Below are 26339 nucleotides of genomic sequence, written 5' to 3' on the forward strand. Positions count from 1 at the left end.
CCCTCCCTCTTCACAACCTCGCCCCTCCCTCTTCACAACCTCGCCCCTCACCAACCACAGGCCCCTCCCTCTTCACAACCCCACCCCTCACCAACCACAGGCCCCTCCCTCTTCACAACCCCACCCCTCACCAACCACAGGCCCCTCCCTCTTCACAACCCCACCCCTCACCAACCACAGGCCCCTCCCTCTTCACAACCCCACCCCTCACCAACCACAGGCCCCTTCCTCTTCACAAACTCCGTCCCTCACAGCCTCTGGCCCCTCCCTCTTCACAACCTCGCCCCTCACCAACCACAGGCCCCTCCCTCTTCACAACCCCACCCCTCACCAACCACAGGCCCCTCCCTCTTCACAACCCCACCCCTCACCAACCACAGGCCCCTCCCTCTTCACAACCCCACCCCTCACCAACCACAGGCCCCTCCCTCTTCACAAACTCCGTCCCTCACAGCCTCTGGCCCCTCCCTCTTCACACCCTCGCCCTCACCAACATCAGGCCCCTCCCTCTTCACAACCCCGCCCCTCACCAACATCAGGCCCCTCCCTTTTCACAACCTCGCCCTCTCCAACATCAGGCCCCTCCCTCTTCACAAGCCCCACCCCTCACCAACCACAGGCCCCTCCCTCTTCACAAACTCCGTCCCTCACAGCCTCTGGCCCCTCCCTCTTCACAACCTCGCCCTCACCAACATCAGGCCCCTCCCTCTTCACAAGCCCCACCCCTCACCAGCCTCAAGCCCATCCATCTTGACAAGCTCCATCCCACCAACATCAGTCCTCTCCCTCTTCACAAGCTCCGCCCCTCACCAGGTTCATGACCCTCCCTCTTCACAAGCTCCACCCCCTCACCAGGCTCAGGCTCTTCCTCTGATTGCGCAGTTTTTCTCTTACCATTATACTGGTGTACCTCAGTGTGTCGCTTCTTCACTGCAGCTGCCGCTTCACTGTGAAAAGAGTCTCTGTGCAGCACTGGGTCGTCCTGGATAAGCTCTGTGTGTGTGTGTGTGTGTGTGTGTGTGTGTGTGTGTGTGTGTGTGTGTGTGTGTGTGTGTGTGTGTGTGTGTGTGTGTGTGTGTGTGTGTGTGTGTGTGTGTGTGTGTGTGTGTGTGTGAGAGAGAGTGTGTGAGACCGAGATTGAAAGCAAAGAACCAAGAGCCATCTGTCCTTTATGAGCTGGACATGGAAGAGATTCAACTCCAGTTGCTCCTCGTCTCTGTCCGGATAACATCATGTCAAAATATTGAGCCTGGACACAAACTATCTGTCAATATCTCCCATATCATTTTCCACTAGATTCATCTCGCATGTCTCATGAGCCCTGAGATGCTCATAACCAATCGATATCTGATTGAAATATGGGTCTCCTTTAACATACACGGACAAAAACATGTCCAAATGCAGAAAACTCAAGTATTACACTGTCTCCTAACCAGATGCCACAGATCAATCACAGCCAATCAAAAGAGCCTGTGGGCGGAGTCTCTATGATATCGCTCCGCACTCGCAACCAAATGGATAAATAATCAAATTCATAAATGACAACATTTTAACATTGTTAAAAATACACGCTGAGTGAATGAATCTTTGTCATTGAATACACTGTTTTGTTCACAGTTTGATCAGTGTTTGATCAGTTCTGTTTCAAGGTCCGAGGAGAATTATCCATTCACACTGGCCGATACGATTAATCAACCGATAGTTTTTAAAATGGACACTGAATGAAAACAAACATCTCCACTTTATTCCAAAAATTTAAAAACAGCACCGAACCATGAAAATGTACAGTACATTTTAACTCTTTCCCCACCATTGACGTAACCTCCTTGATAGTTTGATAGTATCAGGGAGAAAATTATATTATAATTATATTATATTTATAATTAACACTATAATTATAATAATATAGAAAATTTTAACTATGCAACCGTCTACTACAGTAGGGTTAGGGTTAGTCTCCCTGACGAAACATTCGATTCATTGATTGCTATAGGAGAGGAAGAATTATCTAAACTCGTTAAATCATCTAAATCAACAACATGTATGTTAGCCACCACACCAGTAAGGATTATTTAAGAAATATGGCTAATTGATGAAAAATCCAACTAGAATTGCCTGTGACAGACTGTTACAGTGTCTTTTGTAACTAGAAGTGAGCTGTTGCTCTGTTAAATCCTGTAGTAGGACAGTCATTAACAAAAAGACACATTTTGTGTCAGTGTCTGGGTTTTACACTGGATAAATTAATAAAACAGTAGTGAGTGACACGTAACCTGGCAAGTATCTTCTTCAACCAACTTGCAACACAGACAGCCTCGCTAAAACACACATAGTGGGAGATGCGGAATGGACAAAAATAACTCAAAAAATAAAAGAGATAAAATAAAAGTACTTGAATAAGCCCATTATTGGCATGTTTGAGTCATGCTCTTAACGAACTATGTTTTATTTCCTCTTTCCATATTAGCTTCTTACACAGTGGGGCCCAACTTATTGTAACAATTATTTGACGTAGCCTACTTTAACATTCAGAATTATTTCTTGCCATCCTCACGTACTAAACTGCATTTTTTTTAAATTGTTTGCATGCTGGAGTTACGCTATTACGCCGTGTGCAGAGTGACATAACATTTAAGCTGGTGAAAGAAAATGGCACTATCAAATAGTTAAAGAGGAAAGTTGACAGCAAAAATAGGGCATACATAGAAGATGAAAGAAAACTATGCGTTCATCCTAACTAGTTTTTGTGAATGCAAAGCCGGTGTGTCTTATCTGCCACGAAGCAATCCACTCATTTGAATGCCTTTCAGAACTTTTATAATTAAAAGCTCTCAGTTCATCTCAAAATAAAACATTGCTGCAAAAACTTTCTCGTACTTTTATTTTGAAGGCAAAATCACTAAAGACGAAGTGATTGAGAGTAACTGTTGCTGTCATGACAGATCTATTTCAGAACCAGCCACCATCAGAATAATCTGTCTATGGTGCGGGCCAGATATTATTGCTGACGGGCCAGTTTTGGGGTTGCCAACCACTGCCCTATACCGACTAAGCTATTGAAAGAGATGCTTCCAGAGGTCATAGATCCTCTTCTCAATATCATTAATTCGTCTTTGTCTCTAGGATACGTACCGAAAACTTTTAAGTTGTCTATGATTAAACCGCTTGCTAAAAAAAACGCAACTTGATCCTACAGAATTAGTCAATTACAGGCCGATCTCGAATCTACCTTTTCTGTCAAGGATACTAGAAAAGGCAGTATCCTCACAACTGTGTTCCTTTTCAAAAAGAAATGGTGTCTGTGAGGATTTCCAGTCCGGATTTAGACCGTACCATAGCACTGAGACAGCTCTCATCAGAGTCACAAATGATTTGCTCTTATCATCCGAACGTGGTTGTATCTCTCTATTAGTGTTACTTGATCTTAGTGCTGCATTTGATACTATCGACCATAACATTCTTTTAAATAGACTTAAAAATTATGTTGGCATTAGTGGAATTGCATTAGCATGGTTTAAATGATATTTATCTGACCGTTATCAGTTTGTAGCAGTAAATGAAGAGATGTCTTATCGATCACAAGTTCAGTATGGCGTACCACAAGGCTCAGTACTAGGACCTCTGCTGTTCACTCTGTACATGCTTACCTCACACACACACACACACACACACACACACACACACACACACACACACACACACACACACACACACACACACACACACACACACACACACACACACACACACACACTCAGGTTCCTAACTGACGACGAAGACTTAACAGAGCAGCCATCAAGTGTTATACGGTATTCTAGGTTATTACGTGAGGAAGTTTTTTGTCCAATAATTAGAATCTCTGTTTTTTCAGAATTAAGTTGTAGGAAATTACTAGTCATCCAGTTTTTTATATCAGCTATGCATTCTGTTCATTTTGTGGATAGGTAAGTTTCGTCAGGGCTTTAAGAAATATAGAGCTGAGTATCATCAGCATAACAGTGAAAGCTAATGCCATGCTTCCTAATGATATCTCCTAAGGGTAGCATGTACAGAGTGTGTGTGTGTGTGTGTGTGTGTGTGTGTGTGTGTGTGTGTGTGTGTGTGTGTGTGTGTGTGTGTGTGTGTGTGTGTGTGTGTGTGTGTGTGTGTGTGTGTGTGTGTGTGTGTGTGTGTGTGTGTGCTCTTTGATACCAATCTTTCATTTGAAAGTCACAGGTCTAGTATCTGTAAAACTAAATTTTTCCATCTTAGAAAAATAGGCTATATCTAAATTACATCGTATCCTCTCAATGAGAAATGCAGAACAACTAGTTCATGCGTTCATGACATCAAGGCTAGATTATTGTAATGCTCTACTGGGTGGTTGCCCTGCACGCTTAATAAACAAACTACAGCTGGTCCAAAACGCAGCCGCTAGAGTTCTTACCAGAACCAGAAAGTACGACCATATTAGCCCGGTTCTGTCAACACTGCATTGGCTCCCTATTAAACATCATATACATTTAAAAATATTACCGCAGTCCGCCGGATCCAGGCCGTATCCGGATCTGATGAAGGACCTGCGCCTGGATACACACACACACGAACACACACGAACACACACACACACACACACACACACACACACACACACACACACACACACACACACACACACACACACACACACACACACACACACACACACACACCAAATCTGATGAAGGACCTGTGTCTGGACACACACACACACTCCAGATCTGATGAACAAGACTAAAATTCTGTTTTATGAATTTTTAAGGCCAGGCAAGTCATTTGTTGAGGTCAATTTTTAAAGAAAAACTACACGCATATGCATATTCAAACGCACATACCTATAGACTAGACACGTAGTACGCATGTGCACGCACGCCGTCAGCGTTTTCACAGATTCGCGTTTTACAAGTTTGCGCGGAGATGATAATTTTTTTCAAAAGTTTTCAACACTTGCACCTTGGAACCTGTTTCAGAGTTTGCGTTCTCGAGCCACCAGGCACTGTTATTGTGTAGATGAGCCGGAGCACATTAAAAGTTTCTGTTTTCTGTTAGAACGGTGTGTGTTAGCGGCCGCTAAGTTAATAACAAATGATCTTCGCAACGGAAGTGAATCAATCAAAACTAACTTTATCTGGACAATAACTTTATTCTAGATCTGACATAAAGCCTAAACAATCTCTGTTACTGTAATCTCCTATTATCACTGTTAAGCTGCTGTGAAACAGTCCATATTGTTAAAAGCGCTGTATAAATGAAGGTGACTCGACTTGACTGTTATACAGTAGGGGGCGCTATTACACATCTTCTGAAAGGGTACAGAATCTCCTGATCAAAACACAGGTTTCACACAATTCCCTCTAGCATTTTGAGCGCTGTTGAATGGATTCTTAAACACATCTGATTGGCCATTGTGTTGACGCACTCAACATGTCTGTGATTGGCTACAATCATCAACGCTTCATAAACATGTTGTCTTCACCGAGCGCGTACACAGATACACACGGGAGCGTTTGAAAGCAAGTGTCTATCAGCAGATCCGTCTATCACTGGATATATTAGGGATTGGCTGATAGACGTCGGTACTTTTGTTTCTGCTGTTCCATAAGCGCCATCTACTGTCAGAGAGTGGATTACATTCAGTCTGTATGCCTTTTGTCAGGCCAAAAATCTGACAGAATTTGCATGCACTGTTGTAAATGGTAATTCGGATAAGTATTATTTACGGAGCAAATAAATGCCTATAATCATTTATAATTTTGAATCAAACCTTTTCTTTAAAATGGTTAAAAGGCTGAACTGTGAGGTTTATCATTTTATAAAATCTTCTTCTTAAAGCGTTATTTGAACATGTTGTAGGCCTACATGTTAGCTGATAAAATATTATGTTCTAAGTCACTCAATCAAAATGTTTGTTCATTTAAAATCATTGTTCAGTCAATTATTGTTAATTTTATTGTTTTTATGTTTAGGCCTATGCAAACAAAAAGTGCACAGTGCAGCTAACTGTACTTGTTGTTTGTTGGTTTTAAAGTATAAACTTTAAATATAAATACTTTTTGAAGCATTTAACTACAGCCCATTTTAACAATACCGTGATAATATTCATTAATGATAATATTCATTAACCTACATTTAGCTTTTGACTTCTGACAATTGTATTTACACTTCAAAATTCATAAAAGTGGTGTTCTTTTGGGAAGATTATCGTGATGAACAAAACGTGAAAGAATCATAAGCTTTTGTTAGTCACAGACCTTATCTTCTCCAATAGTCCAAAAGCCAATGGAAAAATCACATTGGGTTTTGTTGAGGGAACCAGGGAAATGCAAATGTATGGGTTGGTTATTTACTTATTTACATTTTTTTATAATATAATCATACCAAGTTACTCCAGAATTAACACAAAGTCTTTTTACAGTAACTTGCAGTATTCAAACTAACGATCATAAATTATTGTCTAGCAGAATCAAGTAGAGGACCACGAATGCCAACAATGCTCCCTCTGTTGGTCGAAACGAGCACAGCAGGATCGAGGCTGTAACCTGTGAGCTTTCTGCCCACATCAGATAATATTGCACTTTGTGGGATTTTTAACACAGTTTAAAATAGGACTGTCAGGGACTAAATCCCTCTTCTGATGTTACCTGATTAAGCTGTATTTGGGATGTATTGTATGCCACATGGAAATTTAATGCATAATAATCACAATGATTTTATCAAACATGTTTATAGATAAAAACTGAATGTAGGCTACTGGCTAGACAGCCTTCACTAAACTCGAATGCCAAATCCAAACAGTAGCTGGATGAACCAACAATGTCGTTTCCAATTATAAACCATGTTTTCCAGCAATTTGACAGTTGTATTTCAGATGTAGCCTAATATGCGTCATATGGAAATGCAATAATCATCAATCATAGCCTTGATGTGTTTTTTCCCAAACCGACCTCAGTGATAAAACTGCACACTGAACTTAAACCAGCACAGGTTCTCATGGACAACAACAATTCTGGTGTATGAAAATGGCTTTTCCCACACATCTGCTTCATAAATCAAGGACAATAACACTGTCACCTTCACCTTATATTGAAAACAGTGTTTGCAAAGCCGCCTCAGCCTCTGCTAGCACAGCTTTAGATGAAGCAGGACAGCCATTTCAAAACATCAACACAGCGTTCGCTAAACTAGCACAGCCATTAGCACACCATTCTCTAAGCTGATCACGGGGCACGGATGAACAGTCCTGATGGAGCAGCTTCTGATGTCAGGCTGAGCCGCAAATCTCGGACGATCCATAACGCGTTTCAAACGCACACATTAGTATGGCGGAGGATAAATCCACTTGCCTGGATGTCAAGCGACCGAACACACGGTCCTCCTCTGCGATCACGCGCTAATCCTGTGTCTGTGTCCGATCGCTGCAGAAGAACCGAGTCGAACCGAGCCGAACCGAACCGAACCGCGTGTGTGAGAGAGAACAGCGAACCCGATGAGAGAGCGACTGGCGGCAGAATGAGGAGCACTGGAGGAGGAGGTGCAGAGGAGATCAGATGGGAGGGGGAGAGAGAGAGAGAGAGAGAGAGAGAGAGAGAGAGAGAGAGAGAGAGAGGGGATAGAGAGAGAGAGAGGGGGAGAGAGAGAGAGAGAGAGAGAGGGAGGGGATAGAGAGAGAGAGGGGGGGAGAGAGAGAGAGGGAGAGAGAGAGAGAGGGGGGGCTGAGCAGGATCAGGGATAACTTTGCTTTAGCAGGAAGCAGCAGCTGGGAGAACAGAGAGAGAGAGAGAGTGTGTGTGTGTGTGTGTGTGTGTGTGTGTGTGTGTGTGTGTGTGTGTGTGTGTGTGTGTGTGTGTGTGTGTGTGAGAGAGAGAGAGAGAGAGAGAGAGAGAGAGAGAGAGAGAGAGAGAGAGAGAGAGAGAGAGGTTGGTTTACTGCGCACCATAACAATAGCCATCTGTGGCGGGGAACCTCTGGAGGAACGAGCACCTGTTAACCGGCTCCGGCACGGGGGGAGGGAGGGAGACCGCGCTCAAAACACAACAAAGGCGGACAAAGACATCCTCATGGTGTCCAACACTGTGCCCTCATTCCTGCCATGCTCGTGATGTGTGCAAAACAACCCTTCCATGCTGACCACACACTAACCATTCACAGACTGCTTTCGCTAGTGGTCTGTGTTGTAGAGCATCTGAAAACATTAGCTGCCTATTAAGATGGCATTTTATGCAACAAACAAAATATCCATGCTCTCTCTTCAGCAGGTTTGAGTTTCTGGGCATGAAACCTAGCTACAACACATTTTTGCGTGTCGTAGTCTCAAAACCTGTACTGACACAGCATTTTTGGCCGTAGACACGTTAAAACCATGAGCTAAAGATGCTGAACAGGCTGGGACTGGTATTGGTCGACACGTGAATATCTCCTCCCCCACCCGATCAGTCTATTGTGCTTTACTCTTTACATATGCTAAACCGCTGGCCTCCACACACACAGCGGCTCCATGTATCTCTCAGATGTTACTGTGCGCCTCCATCTTGTCCTCCATCCTCCTGCATCAACCGTGAGCATCCATGCGTTCTCCAGCTCTTAAAGGGCCAGTGCACGCCTGAAACTTTCCCGCTGTGCCTTCCTGATTGTTGACAAAAGATCAAAGGGAGAGTTTGCACAAAAATAAATAGTTAAGTCCTTATTTACTCATCCCAGTGTTGTTGTAAAGCCGAATGACCTTCATTCGGCTTTAGAGAAATAAAAAAGTCCATGTAATGGCAGTGAATGGCTTTTCTCAAGCTTTAGAAAAGGAGGCAAAATTATCCTAAAATAATGCCCTGTAAACATGCCGGTTACATTCTAAAAATTTGCATATATTTTTTTAACGCGATAAGAAGACACATTTACTGAATAAATCTCTCAAACCTCATGTGACTTTGCCTCAGCGTCAGTGATTGGATAAATGGAGTAACCAGCGGACCAATGGCATCGCAGCATCTCAAATGTTGGATTGGTGTTTCTGAAACTCCGGAGTCAAAGTGTGTGATCAGAATGATTTGGTTTAATTCCCTCCAGAAGCGCCTCACACGAGTGTGTTCCCGAGCACCAGCATCCGAATGCAAGAGAACATGACAGCGTTTATTGTGTTTCATCTGACACTCTGATATTTTGTACCAACTTCCCAGGATGTGAGGATTTTGTTGGAGATTTTGATGAAAACACTACTTTATTAGCAAATGTTTTATGTATTATTCAAATTTTGCGCATTAGTTAAATTTACAAATTTAGATGGAAATGACACACATGCACACCATTTGAGAAAAAACACAAGCCTATAATAAACGATGATTGTGCAGAGGCAGAAGTCTCTAAACTCATCCTTTCCAATCACCTACAACATGTCCACTTGATCCGATCCCCACTCATATACTTCTGGCCATTTCTTCCTCAGTTGTATCCGCACTTAAGTTCTTTGCACACCGAGTCCGAAATTTTACAAATTAAAACACATTAAAAAATAAATACGACCTCACGTTGTGTCAATCACATTTACACACTGCCTCCGAAACTTTCGTCCATCTTAAAAAAATTTGGATTGGGTTAAATTTTGTGCTGTCTTCACATCTGTAGCAAGCATTTTGATATGTGTTTTGACAATTCAGAACCACCGTACAAGTGAGCGCCAAGATCCAGAACTGTTGAGGATTAATTGGTTCACAGAAATTGGTGGTCTTCTTTTTAATATGTTCTTTTTAACATTCACTCAACTGAGACTGCCCTGCTCTTGGTTACTGAAGCTCTGAGACTCAAGAGCAGCTTTAAATTATCAGTACTCATCTTGCTGGATCTGCCTGCTGGATTTGACACAGTTAAACACCAGATCCTCCTGTCAACCCTCATGATGACGGGCATCTCAGGAATGGCACTTCAGTGGCCAAGTCTTCCCTCTCATTACGTCCTTCAGGGTGTCATGGAGGGGTGATGTGTCTAAGACCTAACATCTAGCTACTGGAGTGCCTCAGGGCTCAGTGCTGGGTCCGCTTCTCTTCTCCATCTACATGTCATCACTAGGATCTGTCATTCAGAAACATGGTTTTTCCCATCACTGTTATCATCTAGCTACTGGAGTGCCTCAGGGCTCAGTGCTGGGACCTCTTCTTTTCTAAATGTCATCGCTAGGATCTGTCATTCAGAAACATGATTTCCCTTACGAAGGGAACTCAACGATGCGTCCATCGACGCCATGGGAACGCCCCCAGCGTGACTGCGTCTGAAGCATCTATGTCAACTAGTCCAATGGAAAGAATGAGCGTCACGGGCGGGTGACGTCATGACCAGGATATGATAAAAGCACATCCGGTGCAAACCGGCATTAGCTTCTGTTGCCTCAGCAAGCGATCTGTGTCAAACTGTCTGTTATATTTACTGTTGTCTGTCTGATATATATATTTATGGAAACTAAACAATTGCACAAACTCTGTGTTCTCCCTGCTCGCGCTATTTAACGAGTAGGGACACACACGAGCTTTGTGTGATGTGTTTGGGAGTAGAGCATGCGGTATCAGCCTCCGAGGGGGCTGATTGCCAACATTGTGAGAAGCTTTCGCTTCGCATGCTCCGCTCCCGCCTGTCACTTTTCGAGGAAAGTGGCCGGGCTCGCAATTCTCAGGGTGACAGGTCCCGCGTCTGCCGAGGCAGCGCGGAGAATGCATTCCTGTGGATCACGGATAGGATCTCTTTACGGGGTTGGAGACGGGTCCGCGGATCTTATCTCCTCCCTTTCCACGAGGGATCCAGTGCTCTCTCGCCGGTCTCGGAAGCCCGCGCTGCGGTCTCTTCCGCCCGGGGAGAGAGAGAAATCAATGCTTCAGTGCTCTACCTCCGAGGAGGTAGATGTGCTGGGCATTGAAAGTGACACAATCATGGGGGAAGTGAATTTGCCATCTCTTTCCCCAGCGTATGAGAAATATATATAGCCTATATATATATATATATGATAGTTTATATATTATATATGAAATAAAGTGAATATATATAAAAAATATATATAAAAAATAATAAGCTGGTGGAAGTGTTTACTAAGGCTGTAGATAAATTAAATATGTATGGCCAGCAGAAATAAGGGGGCACTCGTCCTAAAAATAAAATAGATTAAACGAGTTTCCTTCCCTCTATTTTTCCACCTCCATCACGGGGCCTTCCATTTTTCCCGATCTGCACAGCGAGCTGTCTAGATCATGGAAAAAGCCTTACTCCTCTTGTCTTTTAGCCCCCACATTCATGTATATTCAGATATTTGGGGGTTAAGAGGGTATGGCTATGGGGCAATACCCCGGGTAGAACAGACGCTTGCGAGCTATCTGTCTCCCGGTTCAGTATCGTACCTGAAGGCGTCGGCTTCTCTCACTAAACCATTAAAGAAAACTATTTTTTAATCTAGTGGGAAAAGCATATATGGCAGTGGGTCTAGCATGGGCCTGCTTGCACACCATAGCAGTGCTACAAGCATATCAGGCTGACCTGCTGCGGTATTTGGACAGAAGTAAGGGAGTTTGGCCCGATGGGGTTTGAGAACTCCGTCGGGCCACAGATTTATCTCTCAGGGATGGCAGCCCTTGTGGTCACTGAGAGACACCTCTGGCTCAATTTGATGGGAATCATAGAGAAAGATACAAGATAATCTCTCCCTCGCTATGTCCAACCCCCTGGGGCTGCTGGGCGTGAGCAGCTCCAGCCGTCTAGTTTCTCATACACAACACAGCAGCCAAAGCCTTCAAAGCAGAAGCCGGATCCGAGGACCGTTCTTCACGCTGAGGAGGCTGCGGCTCAAAAGAAAAGTGAGGTGAGGGCAGCCCCAACCGGGGTGGAATGGTGTACACCTCATTATACGGTGCCCTTTCCATCTCGGTGCCCTCAGGGGACCGTTCTGCCAACCCCGCCACCCTTGGTGCTTCGGGGCGCAGCGGTCTCCAGCGAGCTTCTGGCGCAGCGTCAACTCGACATTGCGTCGGAATGCGCCCTCTGAGGGGGGTTCGAAAACAGTCAGTTCGGGTGGTTCCTGCCAGTATGCTTCAGGTCCCCGAACTGGCTGTCTTTATTACACCAGAGGCCAGCCTCGAGGGGCTGGTTCCCTTGGTAGATTTTCTGGCAGCGCGGAAGCTACTGCCAAATATATCTCTATGGGTCCTGCAGTTAGTAGTAAGAGGCAGATTTGGTTCTCGTCCTCCAGGCTACAACGGGGTGTTGCTCACGTTAGTGCATCCCGAGCAGGCTCTGGTAATGGAACAAGAGGTAAAGGCCCTGTTAGCAAAGAAAGCTATAGAGCAGGTGTACTCACCCGACATTGCGTCGGGTCTTTACAGTCGTTATCTCATTGTTCCAAAAAAGGATGGAGAGCTGCGTCACATACTAGATCTTCGTCTGTTGGAGTGTTTGATGCTGGAACTCAAGTCCAAAATGCTGACACTCAAACAGATCGTGACTCAAATCAGATCCGAGGACTGGTTTGTCACGATAGATCTAAAAGACGCATACTTCCATATCTCCATCCTCCCTCAGCACAGGAGGTTCCTGAGGTTTTCTTTGGGGCAAAGAACACCAGTATCAGGCACTTCCTTTCGGTCTAGCTCTATCACCCCGCACATTCACGAAGCGTGTAGACGCAGCTCTGGCCCCGCTAGGCTGCAGTGCATATGCATTCTGAATTGCATAGATGACTGGCTGATTCTAGCGGAATCAGAACAGTTAGCGGTTCGGCACCGAGGTGTCGTTCTCGCTCCTATGCAGATGTTGGGGTTGAGGCTCAATGCCAAGAAGAGTGTGCTTTCTCCAGTACAGAGAACCACTTTCCTTGGTGTGGTATGGGATTCAGTGACGATGCGTGCCACTCTGTCGCCCGTTCGTGTAGCTGCTATCCTAACAGCCACAAAAGAGCTGAGGCTAGGCCAGTCACGCACTGTAAAACAGTTAGAGAGACTGTTGGGTCTTGTGACAGCAGCGTTCAACGGGATAACTTTTGGCCTGCTGTACATGAGACCTTTACAGTGGTGGCTCAGGACCAGAGGGTTCTCCCCGAGGGGAAACCCACTTCGTATGATCAAGATCACGCGGCGGTGTCTCCGCACCTTGGTTATATGGAGGAAACACTGGTTCTTAACCCAGGGTCCGGTGTTGGGAGCTCTTTGCCATCGAGTTGTGATCTCGACAGATGCTTCCCTCACCGGCTGGGGAGCGGTATTGGAAGGCCGCTCAGCTCAGGGCTTGTGGAGGAGTCATCATCTCTCTTGGCACATGAATGGCCTAGAGATGATGGTCGTCTTCAATGCGTTGAGACATCTCCTCCCAGACCTGAGGGGCCATCATGTGTTGTTCTGGAACAGTGACTGTTAGGCCTCAGGGCAGCAGCGTCCAATGTGATACCCTTTGACCTGCTGTACGTGAGACCTTTACAGAGGTGGCTCAGGACCAGAGGGTTCTCCCTGAGGGGAAACCCACTCCTTACGATCAAGATCACGCGGCAGTATCCCCGCGCCTTGGTTATATGGAGGAAACTCTGGTTCTTGACCCACAGACAACACGTTGGTGGCCTCTTATTTTGGTCCCTCAAGAAATTACGCTGTCTGAGGGCAGTGTATATTCCGGGGGGGGCCAGAATATTGGAGCAGACACCCTGTCGAGGCAGGGGCTGAGGCCAGGGGACTCCACCCCGAGGCGGTGGAGCAAATATGGGAGTTTTACGGCCAGGCAGAAGTGGATTTGTTCTCGTCTCAGCATACGACGCACTGTCCACTCTGGTTATCCCTCACTCAACCAGTCCCCTCGGGGCTGGATGCTATGGTGCAGACGTGGCCGAGGCTACGTCTGTACGCATTTCCCTCCGTTGCTCTGCTCCCAGGAGTTCTGGAGTGAATCCGCCAGGATGGAATAAGCCTATTTAGTAGCACCAGCCTGGCCGAGCTGAATTTGGTTTGCGGACCTAATTTTTCTCCTCGACGGACCTCCCTTGGAGGTCCCGATCAGGAGAGACCTTCTGTCTCAGGCAGGGGATGCAATATTGCACCCCCGGCAGGGGATTTGGGAACTGTGGGTTTGGCCTCTGAGGGGGCCCAACTCATAGAGAGTGGTCTCTCAACCGAGGTTGTTTAGACCATTCTAAGCTCCAGAGCTCCCGCTACGAGGAAACTATATTCACTATTTCGAGAGTTTTTCACTTCTTGGTGTTACCAGCGTCAGTGGGATCCGGTTAACTGTTCAGTAAACACAGTATTCGAGTTTCTGCAAGAACGCTTTGTATCAGGTCTATGTCCTTCCACGCTTAAGGTATAATATGTGTGGCGGCCATTGCGGCTTTCCACGCCCTGGTGGGTAGTACATTTTTGGGTCGAGAACCCCTGATCACTCGTTTCCTTCGTGGCACTTTGAGGCTGAGGCATGCAACTTGCACTAAGGTGCTGGCTTGGGACCTTGCAATAGTTCTAGAAGGCCTATCTGGGGCTCCCTTCGAGCCCTTAGATTTGGTCTCAGAGAAGTTCCTTTCTTTTAAGACTATTTTCTGCTAGCTATTTCGTCCCTATAAGAGTCAGACCTTCAGGCCCTTTCGGTCCCCACCTGCCTTGAGTGCACCGGGATGGCCAAGGCAATCTTACCCGAAACATGGATATGTTCCAAAGGTGCCTACCATTATTCCGAGGCCTATTGTGCTGCAGGTTTCTGTCCTCCCCCATTTTTCGGACCAGGAAAAGCTGAACCTCTTGTGCCAGTGCGAGCACTGGACACTTATGTTCATCGGACTTCTCTGTCGAGAAAATCCAACCTATTGAGCATATAGATAGTCGAGACTATTCTTCTTGCTTGTGAGTCTTCTGGCCAACCATTTGGTGGTCAGGGCTCATTCCACTAGGAGTATGGCTTCTAAGCGTATTATCTGGAGTTCTCTCCAAGACGTTTGTGATGCGGCGGGCTGGTCCTCACCGCTCACATTCATGAGGTTTTACAGCTTGGACCTGGATGCTGCCCCAGGTTCTCAGGTGCTTAGTGCTTAGTTACAACAGACTGACACTCAGGTACTTGGAATTCTGGCGCTTTGGGTATTCTCGTTCCCATGGCGTCGATGGACGCATCGTTGAGTTCCCTTCGTAAGGGAACGTCTCAGGTTACTATTGTAACCATAGTTCCCTGAGAACAGGGAACGAGACGATGCGTCACCCTGCCATACTTCCTGCATCCCTGTGATCGGCTTGCTTCGGCAATTTTCGAAGCTAATGCCGGTTTGCACCGGATGTGCTTTTATCATATCCTGGTCATGACGTCACCCGCCCGTGACGCTCATTCTTTCCATTGGACTAGTTGACATAGATGCTTCAGACGCAGTCACGCTGGGGGCGTTCCCATGGCGTCGATGGACGCATCGTCTCGTTCCCTGTTCTCAGGGAACTATGGTTACAATAGTAACCTGAGACGTTTACCACCTATTATTGATAATACATTTTGGTCAAAGGTGGTACGTCTAAATGGTATCATACAGTCCCCTTTTACCGAAGCCTGTATACTACCCCCGCTTGCAAGTTTTTGGAAGAAGACATGCAGCGGAGGCGGGGCAACATTGTTTAACACTTTATATACCAGACAGACATACTTGAGACGTTTAAAATGATCAAAACTTAGAAAATATGTCTCTCTAAAATATTGCAATGGTGGAATGACAAGTCTTTTTTATCGAAAGTTTTTATGGCTTTCTTAAATAGAGACTCAATATTTTTAAGAGTAGATATGCTAGTCAATGACCAATTTATGAAACAATACTCAATATGAGAAAAAATCATAGTGTATAAGAACAACTTGGCAGCTTTGGTATTAAGAAATGGCCTGACTTGTTTAAAATTCTGCAAACAGAATTTAACTTTATTTGCCACCTTTTTTACATGATGTTTAAATGTTAAGGTGGAGTTATATATAACTCCTAGATACTTGAATTCATAAACAATATCAAGCTGTCCTCTAAAAAATACATTAGATTGTGACACCTTCATGCTTTGTTTGGTGAACGCCATACAGACTGTTTTTTTGGTGTTTAAATAGAGACATGACTTAGTGAGCCAGTCATCAATGTGAGCCATTGCTGATGTGAGTATGGATGCTATCTCCAGATAGTTCTTATCATGTGTAAAAATCACGGCATCATCTGCATACATGGAGCTTTGAGCGACCCCTACTGGACATTCACAAAATGGAAACTTTGAGTCATTTATACGAACACATTGCTTTCTACAGGACAAGTATGATTTTATCCAGTTGAGAGCTTGCTCAAAAAAATTAAAATATGTTAATTTAGATAAAAGAACTTCGTGATTAACAGTATCAAATACTCGCTTTAGGTCTAGGAAGACAGCACCAACACAAGAACTCTTATCTAGGTAGCCTTTAACCTTTTCCGAAAACAGTCAATTAGCTGTTTCTGTTGAGTGATGGGCACTGAATCCAAATTGCATATGGTGGAGTGAGTTATTGCTTTTATTGAGATGTTGAATCAGTAGTTTAGCCACCCATTTTTCAAGTATTTTAGAAACAACAGGTAAAATACTGATTGGCCGATAATTGTCCATATCTGATCTTTCCCCTGATTTATAAATGAGTGTGACCAGGGCCATCTTCCATGCTGATGGCATGATGGATTAACTTAAAGACTGATTAATCAGATATGTAATAGGCTATATTAGGACCTCTTTGTACCTTTTTAAAAAGGGTCAATCCCTCATAGGCTGGTAGAAGCCGCACTTGACCGACACCACGTTCCAGACAAGACTAAGCACCTCATACTGGATTATTATAATTCCTTCAGTCTGAGAGTCACCTCTGGAGCGGAAACATCTGCATTTCATCGGCTTGAGAAGGGCATTATCACGGGATGTTCTATTTCCGTGATATTGTTTGCCTTGGCGATGAATATGCTGGTGAAGTCTGCAGAGGTAGAGTGCAGAGGCCCACTCACCAAGTCAGGCATACGGCAGCCCCCCATTAGAGCATTTATGGATGATCTGACGGTGACCACAACATCGGTTCCGGGGTGCAGATGGATCCTCCAAGGGCTCGAGCACCTCATCAACTGGGCTCGGATGGATTTCAAGCCAGCTAAGTCCAGGTCCCTGGTGGTAAAGAAAGGGAAGGTTACAGACCAGTTCCGCTTCTCACTAGGAGACATCCAGATATCATCTGTCGGAGAAAATCCAGTCAAGAGTCTGGGTAAGATCTACGACTGCACCCTGAAGGACCCCGCAGCACTCAAGACAACCACCAACCAGTTGGTAATCTGGCTGACGGCTGTGGACAAGTCAGCTCTGCCAGGTAAATTTAAAGCCTGGATCTACCAGTACGGCATCCTGCCCCGACTGCTCTGGCCATTGCTGGTCTACGTTGTGCCAATTACCACCGTTGAATGCTTTGAGAGGAGAGGCAGCTGTTCCCTGCGGAAGTGGCTAGGCCTACCACGAAGCCTCAGTGACATCGCCTTGTACGAGAGGAAGAACAAGCTAAAATTGCCCTTCAGCAGTATGAAGGAAGAGTTTATGGTAACCCGATCAAGAGAGGTGCTACTGTATAGAGACTCCAGTGACATCAAGGTCTCTTCGGCAGGCATAGAAGTCAGAACCGGCAGGAAGTGGAAGGCCCAAGAGGCAGTATATCAGGCTGAGTCACGGCTGCGACATAGTGAGCTGGTGGGGGCAGTGGCATCTGGACGGGCAGGACTCGGGAGCAATCCAAGACCTCACTTTAACAAGGCCCAGGGGAAGGAAAGGAGGCAGCTGATTCAAGAGGAGGTCCGAGCTGGGGTGGAAGAAGTCCGCTGCAGCAGGTCTGTATGGATGAGGCAGCAGGGAGCATGGACTCGATGGGAGCAGGCGGCAGACCGGAAAATATCGTGGACACAATTGTGGAAGTTTGAGCCACACCGGATTAAATTCCTGGTTCGGTCTGTCTATGATGTCCTCCCCAGTCCATCCAATCTCTTCCGCTGGGGCCTGGCATAGACACCACTGTGCCCACTCTGCCAGAGAGGAGGTTCATTAAAGTGCATCTTGAGCTGCTGCTCAAAAGCACTGGGAGAGGGGCACTACCGTTGGCGCCACGAACAAATACTAAGGGTCATTGCAGAGGTTATCAGCACTGGGATCGCCTGCAGTAGATACCAGCAACCATCAAGACAGAACATTGCCTTTGTTAAAGCTGGTGAGAAGCCACACTAGAGCCTGAAGCAATCAGGGGGGCTGCTGGCAACAGCACAGGACTGGCAGCTGAAGGTCGACCTTGGGAATTGATTACACCATACACCTGCACTGCGCTGATTACACACACCTGTATCTCATTCACACACACATATAAACTACTTCCATGTACCACACCAGGGCGAAGTCTTCATTTGCCTGGCTGTCATTACCGAGCATTTCTTCCTGTGGATTGACCGTGACCGTGACCGTGGACTGTGTATTTCTGTTTCTGCTTGTTCTCTCCCCACCCCGACTTGGGTTGCTTACTGGACCTTGCTTCTGGCTGCCTGCCCCACCATTGCCTGTTATCTGGTTTGTCTCTGCCTTGTCTCTGTTGCCCTGTTTGCTGTTGTTGATTCCTGTCTGTTTGACTACTCTAATAAAAGCTGCAAATGGATCCCCTTGAGTCTGATGCTTCATAACACCAATCATGCAAATGCTTTCTGTGTGAGCACTTTTTTTTTAGATGCATACGAGTCAACGAATATTATATATTGAATTATTATTTAAACATAAAACAAATTAAATACTTAATTTAATAAATTGGCTGAAAATGTTTTAAATTATGGCAGTTACCCATAATGGTAATAACCAAATCAGCTGCAGAAAAACAAAGTCTAAATATAGCTGTCACAGTTATGATGAGTTAGTCTGTTTTCATAGACTTTCAGTTGGTTTTCATCAGTCACATGTGTTCTCTGTCTTTGTTTCCCATCAGTTGTCATGGACACTCATCAGATCATCATTCACACCTGTTCGCTATCTCATTATCAATGTGTATTTAAGTTCCTCTATTTATGTCTACGTTTAGTGTGTGTTTCTCCTTGCTGTTGGCCTGCGTACTGTCATTAAACTTCGTGTTGGGAAGATAATCTTCATCTTCGTATGTCTTCCTACAACCACCCATGACAACAGCCTGAAATACAACAGTGGGCAACCAAACATTGAGGCCGTATAATCCCGATAAACCCTGAGCATAAGCGCCACTCTTCACCACAAAACTCAAAAACATTACAGAAACTCGTCTAAATGTCCAACACAACTGAACATTAAACATCTTTCCCTTTAAAACTCATAAACTAGCACTTAGTCTCTAACTTTACTCTCCTTAGGTTGAATTCATGTCAACAAACATGATTCATGTAGAGTTATTGACATAATGACATAAATACACTTGAGTTATATATCAAAATGGGTAGTAGGAGGAGAGCGCTTGGCTTCTGGGATGCGACTACCACCAATCAGAGCATACATGGATGACATGACAACCATGACTACAACGGTAGCCTGCACTAATCGGTTATTGGGGAAGTTAACAGATAATATTGAATGGGCACGAATGCAATTTAAGCCCTCTAAATCAAGGAGCATCTCCATAATTAAAGGCAAGGTAGTAGATAAAACATTCTTCATTAATGGTGAGGCAATACCAACAGTTTCTCAGAAGCCAGTGAAGAGTCTAGGGAGATGGTACGATGGGGATCTAAAGGACACAGTTCGAGTGGGAGAAGTTAGACGACAAGCAGTGGAAGGGTTGAAGAGCATAAACAGCTGTGCTCTACCAGGCAAACTGAAACTCTGGTGCTTTCAGTTTGGTCTACTGCCAAGGTTGCTGTGGCCACTGACTGTGTATGAGGTTTCTTTGACAACAGTGGATAAGCTGGAAGCGTTAATAAGTTCATACATCAGGAAATGATTGGGAGTTCCACGCTGCCTCAGCAGAGTGGGACTTTATAGTAAAGGAGTATTGCAGCTGCCAGTCTCTGCTTTAACCGAGGAGTTTAAGTGTGCCAAGGTCAGACTGGAAATGACTTTAGCAGAGTCACGTGACAAATGTGTAAGGGAGACAGCCCCTGTGGTAAAAACTGGTAGAAAGTGGTCAGCAAAGAAATCTGTAGTAGAGGCAAAGGCTGACCTTCAAATTGGGGATATCGTGGGACAGGTACAGCATGGAAGAGGGGGTTTTGGGCTCAGTTTAGCTCCTCCTAAATGGCACAAGGCAGGCCCAGCCCAAAGGAGGAAGCTGGTAGTCAACGAGGTGCGAAAGCAGGAGGAGAGGATGAGATGTATAAAGTAGGATGTGGATGAGATGGGAGAGTGTGGAACAACGCAAAATGGGCTGGCAAGACCTTTGGTCAATGGAAGAGAGTAGGATCAATTTCCTTATTAGGTCAACATATGATGTTCTCCCATCACCGCAGAACCTAAACCTCTGGGTAGGAGAGGATCCAGCTTGTCCTTTGTGTTCATCACCTGCCACATTAAGGCACATTTTGACAGGATGTAAGGTGGCTCTTAGCCAGGGTCGGTTTACTTGGCGCCATGACCAAGTATTGCGATGTTTGGCTTTAGCATTGGAAGGCAAGCGTAGTATGACCAATAAATTGCCGCCTGTTCTAGCAAAACATTACACGCAGAAGACAATATTCCTCCGCCCAGGCGAGCAACCACCAAGAAAAGGTGCTAACACCAATTCTCGCCCAGGACAACTGGAAGCTGCTAGGGACTGGAAGATGCTGGTTGATCATGATCAACGGCTTATTTTTCCACCTGAGATTGCCACCACTAACCTACGACCAGATATTGTTTTGTGGTCTGGATCAGCACGCATTGTTCAACTGATAGAGTTAACAGTGCCATGGGAGGATGCGGTAGATGAGGCATATGAGAGGAAGAAACTGCGGTATGCTCATCTGGCCACTGAAGCAGAACAGCGAGGATGGAGAGTCCAGGTTTATCCAGTGGAAGTGGGTTGTCGTGGTTTTGTGGCACACTCTACAACCCGGTTCCTCAGAGACGTCGGATTCAGTGGCCAAGAGTTGCGTCGTACAGTAAAGAACTTATCTGAAGCAGCAGAAAGGAGCAGCAACTGGCTGTGGTTGAGACGGAAAGATTCTAGCTGGCTGTGTACAGGCCGCCATGCTACGGTTTCGTAGAATTCTTGGAAACTTGAAAGGTCTGTTGGTTTATTTGTATAGGTTGTATAGTATTTACAGTCATTACGTTCCTGTGTATATTGCGTGAATGACGGGTGGTTGGGCAGATATTGTGTTTTGCGATAGGTGGTATGCCATACGGAACCGTTGCCACTGAAACTGCATATTAACGCACCAGTGGGGCTCGACAGCCTTAGTCAAACGGGTTGGCGCGTATGGTTGGGTTGCGGAGAGATTGTGAGATTGTGGTTAGGTCTCAGCAGCAACTGTTGGTTTATTTGTATAGGTTGTATAGTATTTACAGTCATTACGTTCCTGTATATATTGCGTGAATGACGGGTGGTTGGGCAGATATTGTGTTTTGTGGTAGGTGGTATGCCATACGGAACCGTTGCCACTGAAACTGCATATTAACGCACCAGTGGGGCTTGACAGCCTTAGTCAAACAGGTTGGCGCGTATGGTTGGGTTGCGGTGAGATTGTGGTTAGGTCTCAGCAGCAACTGTTGGTTTATTTGTATAGGTTGTATAGTATTTACAGTCATTACGTTCCTGTGTATATTGCGTGAATGACGGGTGGTTGGGCAGATATTGTGTTTTGTGGTAGGTGGTATGCCATACGGAACCGTTGCCACTGAAACTGCATATTAACGCACCAGTGGGGCTCGACAGCCTTAGTCAAACGGGTTGGCGCGTATGGTTGGGTTGCGGAGAGATTGTGGTTAGGTCTCAGCAGCAAGAGGGAAGTAGAGGTCAGTAAGCTGGGCTGAGTTGAGTGGGGGACGGAGGGGGGTGACTCTGGGACGCCAGAGTCACTGTCGAGCCCTCTTGAGGTGTCGTGGGCTAGTCGACGAAACACTGAGGACGGAAGGTGCCCACTTGAAGACCCTAGAGATGTTCCCTACTCCGCTCAATCCAGAGGGTTGTTATGGGGGACCGCACTGTGGTTGCAGCCGTTGTGTGTGCTGACGCGCAATACACTGTATTAGTACCAGACAGAAGATTCACGTCACCAGATGGAAAGAAGCGTAAATGGATGGAGAAGCATAGGTTACTGTAAAGCTACGTCTTAGTTGGTGATTATCTTGGCGAAAGCCGAGTACAAATCAGCATGAAGTTTTAACATCTACTCTCGTGTAATGGAAATCATGTAATGAAAAAGTGTTTAATTAAGTGAGAGGCAAAGATCATATTATAGTGTTGAAGGGTTTGTTCTGTAAGGTGAACCTTCCAGGGTTTATGACCAAACACATGACTGAAGAAGTGTCTGAAAAATGTTAGGTTACTAAAGTAACGTAAAAGTTCTCTTTATGATGTTTTATTAACAAAGTTCGGGTAATTCAGATAATTAATCTATCATCATGGGAGGAGCTCATCCAGTCACCTCAATTAACATCAGGAGGTATATATACAGCAGTTTTTACCGCTGTTCTATGACAGTTTTCCAGCATCCCTCCACGACCCCATCTCCTCACTAACTAGTCCTATCCCAAACCTGGGATGCGGGGAGTACTCTGGGTTAAGGCCTAACTCCCCCCAGACAGCACGCCAAATACGCATATACTTTACTCTAATTATATGCAAGTGTGAACTAACATTCGGTTTGAGAATGCGATGTGATTTCTGCCCAGTGCTCTGAATGTCAAAGTGAAAAAAGTCATTGATGCGCGGGTAAACCGCGGGAATAATTTTGAGTCTCTTATCTCCCGCTCCTTCAAAAGTCAAGAATAACAAAGCTTTTGAATAGTACCAATGTTAATGACAAAGCTATTCAGAAACTACCAGCTTTTAAAAAGATTGTGGTTTCAGCTAATAGACCGTGTAAAGTGGGGGCCAAGGTAGTAACACACGATGGAAGATGTGCACATCACAATAGGATCGTTAAGAGGCTGGAAGTAAACTTAATGAAAGTATCTACAAAGATCTGGATGGAGCCTATCATCCCAACAGTGCATTCATTTATTAAACCGGACTTGGTTATGAAGAAAGGAAGTCTAACTTACATTATGGATGTTTTAATCATAGCAGGACATAGGATGGAGGAATCCAGTCGCATCAAAACATCGAAATACGGATCATCTGAGAATACAACATCTATCCTGAACTGGAGGGAAGAAGATACCATCCTGAAGCATCTGCCAGTTATCATCTCTTTTAAAGAACTGATGTATGGGCCATCGGGGAGGGGTCTGAGGGCTTTGGGAGTCACAAAAAGAGACATTTCAGACCTGTGTTTGCTAGCTATTGTAGGATCCCTTAAAATGCTATGATTTATATATGCGTGGGACTAGATAGTGTGTTATTATGGTCAGCTCAGTATAATGACTCTGTTAAGGACGATGTTTTTCCCTGATATTATGCCATTGTTAGCGTCCCTTGGACGCAATTTGGAGAAATGTAGGGCAGGGATAACCTGGGAAACCCTCGTGTCACCACTCAGGTGCAGTTTCACTTTTAGTTTGACTAACCCCTGAAAACTCGTAATAAAATAGCCAAATGCCTCGTCATCGTATTAGTGGCGCGCATGAATGGATCAACGAGATTCCCACTATCCCTACCTGCTATCTAGCCAAACCTCAGCCAAGGGAACGGGCTTGGCAGAATCAGCGGGGAAAGAAGACCCTGTTGACCAATCACAGAAGCACCAATGAAACCGCATCTGCCAAACGAGGCAGACCAATCGCTGCAGCGATCAGAGAGTCCCGCCCCCCTGAATATAAACCGCAGCCTCCTGCCGTTTCATCATTCTCCGCATGTCTCTTCTCCGTGCAGGACAGGCAAGGAGGGCAATGTTGTGAGATACCTCACTTCATGTTATCGGAGAACCGGTGTTACATCAGTAACCTAACGTTCTCTTTCTAACATTCGTTTGGTATCTCTCCTATGGGATATATACAACTCCCGGGTGGATGGATCTGCGAGTCTCTGATTGCTCCTGTCTGCCTTGCTGCTGAGTGGTTTGTGTCTGTAAGCTCCGTATTGCTTTCTATTTTGAATTTTTATTTACTATCATTCCGTGTTGTTTATATTGCTAATTATATCTTAATCATCACCACACATTAATCTGACATCGCTAGCTTCTATCTAAATTGTTATCACAAGCACAACACACTAGTAATTTTGCTAGCCTGCACAACACGCTAGTAACTCGCTAGCCTGTTAATGAGCCATCCATGCCTATCATATTTATTAATTTATTTATTTATTTTCCTCTTGTGCGCTCGTGCCATCCGTGCCTGTCATCTTTAATTTTTATTTTGTTCTCTCGCACCTTTTATGAATCCATCAAATATCTGTGGTAAGTATAGGATCAGTCAACAAACATGGTGAGTAATGTCTTCTCCTGTTATTGTCACTTGCACTTCATGTAACATGTGTAGCATAGCCTTCTTTATCAGCACAGGATTTACATGTCATAAATGTAGGGATATAGTCAGGCTGACGGAGAAGATTTCATAACTAGAGACACGAATCCAAACTAGGATAGTAAGAGTGCAAGATACTCTTAGATACTGCTTTGGATGCAACTAGCTTAGAGAACGCTGTACATTGTTTGGTTCCGGCTGTAGAGCCCATGCAGCAGGTAAACTGGGTGATCATGAGATGCTGTAGTCACGGGACAAAACACTGCTCTTCCATTCCGATTACAACATCAAACAGATTCTCCCCACTCAGTGAAACACCCACTGAGAATCCTGTTGAATGTGCCCTAGTTATTGGCGATTCTATTACATGAAAATAGAGACACCAGCCACCATAGTCACATGTTTGCCGGGAGCCAGAGCGCCTGACATCAAAGCAAATTTAAAAGTGCTGGCTAATGCTAATCGTAAATTCTCTAAGATTATTATTCACGTCGGCACTACTGATGTTCGACTTCGCCAGTTGGAGATCACTAAAATTAACGTTAAAGAGGTGTGTGAACTCGCAAGTACGATGTCAGGCACTGTAATTTGCTCTGGCCCCCCCTTCCTCTTCGAAGGAGTGATGAGATAGTTAGTAGACTGTCCTCCCTCAATGTCTGGCTGTCTAAGTAATGTCTGCAAATAACATAGGGTTCATAGACAATTGGAAAAGTTTTTGGGGCAGACCTGACCTGTTGAAAAGAGATGGTATTCATCCCTCCTGGGAAGGTGCTGTTCTTCTCTTTAGTAATATGGCACATAGTCTTTGAGCTCAAACATGACAATCTGGGGCTCAGGTCAGGAAGCAGACAAACTGGCTAAACCAACCGTCTGCCAGCTGTCTCACGCCACTGAGGTCAGATAAATCCCATCACATAAAGGCTCTTTCACCTAGATATCATCACATATAGGACTGTGTCTGTTCCTCGAATTAGGAAATACAAAAAACTCCTAAACCCAGTTAAGGGTAAAATTTGAATTGATGTTCAACAAATAAAAAGCAGATATAATACAGATGAATAAATGATAAAGCTCGGGTTGCTGAATATTTGATTCCTTACTTCAAAAGCACTTATTGTCAATGATTATATAGATAATGGTTATAACAGATTATAACCTTGATGTGCTGTGTTTGACAGAAACCTGGCTAAAACCAAACAATTACATTACTTTAAATGAGTCCACCAAGATTACTGTTATAAACATTAAACTCGTATGAAAGGCGAAGGTGGATGTGTTGCTGTAATTTATAGTAAAATCTCCAGAATTAGTGAGAAGTAGAGACTATTACTGAGACTATTACTACTGTCTAGTTTTAAATATAATTATTTAGTGAAGTGTTGGTGCTTAATGTAACACTATCTAGTGTAAATGATAAATCACGTTTGAGATTGCGCTGGCTACTTTATTCAGGCCACCAGGGCACCATGCAGACTTTATCAAAGAATTTGCTGATGTACTATCATAATTTTTTTTTTAATTGTTACATTTATATAGCGTTTTTCTGGGTACTCAAAGCACTTTACATAGAACAGGGAAATCTCCTCAACCACCACCTTTATCTGATGGCCTTAAAAACTGCTCGATCTGCTTATTTTTCAACCCTATTAGAAGAAAATAAACAAAACCCGAGATATTTATTTGAAACAGTGGCTAAATTAATGAAAAATAAGCAGCACAGCAGTAATGACTTTATGCACTTCTTTACCTACAATATTGATAATATCAGGGATAAATTAT

General features: G+C 44.7%; 1 protein-coding gene across 26 annotated transcripts in view; it reads right to left on the reverse strand.

Annotated features, from left to right (window-relative positions):
* The window catches only part of magi1a (membrane associated guanylate kinase, WW and PDZ domain containing 1a), a 141728-nt gene that overhangs the window by 92180 nt on the left and 23209 nt on the right, over positions 1–26339 (reverse strand). For 7 of the 26 annotated variants that reach the window (XM_077217617.1, XM_077217616.1, XM_077217627.1 and 4 more), the window contains exon 1: positions 7362–7561. The exons of the other annotated variants lie outside the window; for them this stretch is intronic. The gene's annotated coding sequence lies outside the window, so the exon portion shown is untranslated. Of the gene's footprint in view, positions 1–7361; positions 7562–26339 lie in introns of those variants that run through there. 26 annotated transcript variants of the gene reach the window in all.

This window comes from Siphateles boraxobius, unplaced genomic scaffold, assembly GCF_051911475.1.
Source record: "Siphateles boraxobius isolate OS27281-9 unplaced genomic scaffold, OSU_SipBor_1 75, whole genome shotgun sequence".
Classification (NCBI taxonomy): Eukaryota; Metazoa; Chordata; class Actinopteri; order Cypriniformes; family Leuciscidae; genus Siphateles; species Siphateles boraxobius.